Raw genomic sequence first — 1,343 nt, 5'->3', positions numbered from 1 at the left:
TGCTGGCCTGCCATCTAAAATTGCATCTGATCACTGCTGGTTTTTACTTTAGAGTTCACTACAGTCAGACCCAGCAGCACCTCAGTACTGAGCAGGTCGAGCTGTTTATAAGTCCAGCTGGAATCACAAAGATGGGAGCGTCCTGCACGTCTGCAAGCATCAGATCCATCAGAAGCTCTGAAAGCAGTCACAGAGACAGGACCAAGCTCCACCACCGATACGGTGCCTCCACCACCTTTTAAAAAACTCTGATGGTTGTAGTGACATCCCTTCCCCTTACATGGGTCTGTGGGCAAACAGTTTGATGAGCAAGCTCTCGTGCAGGATGTTTAAGGCCTGAATTCAGTCCTCTTCTCCTGTGGAGGGGAATTTCAAGCCCTGCTTAGCTGGGAAGTGCCACAATTGCATTCCTCCTCTGCAAGAAAGTTCCTAGCTAGTTTTTGGGGCCCTCGGCAGGTGAAGCCTCCTGCAGGGAAGAGGCTACTGAAACACTTTCTCATTTCCAAGCTCATACAGGGACTTGAGAGGTTCTACTAAGCTGTCGAGAATGAAAAAGAGCAGGAGCTGATTTTCTGTGCCAGAAAATCTAGACAGAAGTAAAAACCACAGTGATCACACAGTCACAGCTCCTGCATCCATCTTTCCCTGAATTTGAGGCGTTAAGGATGACGGGTCCCTTAGCCAGGCTCCGTGAGCAGCTGAGGGCACAGAACGATGCCCTGTAACTCTTCACCAAGTCCTTGATCACCAAGTGTAGCGATCGCCACGCTTTAAAGCAGTTTCTGGCAGGTGTGCGCCCATCTCCCAGCGTACGGAGCGAGCTTCAGCCTCGGCAGGTTTGAAGCACCGCGGGCACCATGCCACCCACGCCCCCCCCCCCGCAGCTTTACCAACGCAGCCCCCCACACAGCGGCGCGGCTCAGGTTTGGGTGGCAAAGCGCCTCCGAAGGTCTTGTGCCCCTCCGTGAGGGGCGGCAGTGACAGCAAGACCCGCGGGAAACCCACGGGGCACGCGAGACGCGACGGTCACGAGGGCTAAACCACCAAACCCTCGGGGGGGAGCACACAGCGTGGGGCAGGCACGGCGCCCGGCGCGGCTCGGCATGGCGGCTGCGCTGGGGCCCGGCCCGACGCCCCCCCGGCGGCCTCGCCCCCCCCGGGAGGACGTCGAGGCGCGGCTGGGGCAGGCGAGGTGAGCCCCAAGGGGCACCCTGGGCAGGGCCCGCGGGCAACGCTCCCACCCGCAGCCCCGGTCCCATCGTCGTCCCGTCCCCGCCTGCCGGCCAGCCAGCCAGCCGCCTCGAAGGGGCGGGACGACGGGCCGTGCCGGGGCGGGGCGGTTA

This window comes from Grus americana, chromosome 1 (assembly GCF_028858705.1).
Source record: "Grus americana isolate bGruAme1 chromosome 1, bGruAme1.mat, whole genome shotgun sequence".
Classification (NCBI taxonomy): domain Eukaryota; kingdom Metazoa; phylum Chordata; class Aves; order Gruiformes; family Gruidae; genus Grus; species Grus americana.
The sequence above is the reverse complement of the archived record's forward strand: the minus strand, read 5'-3'. Positions refer to the sequence as shown.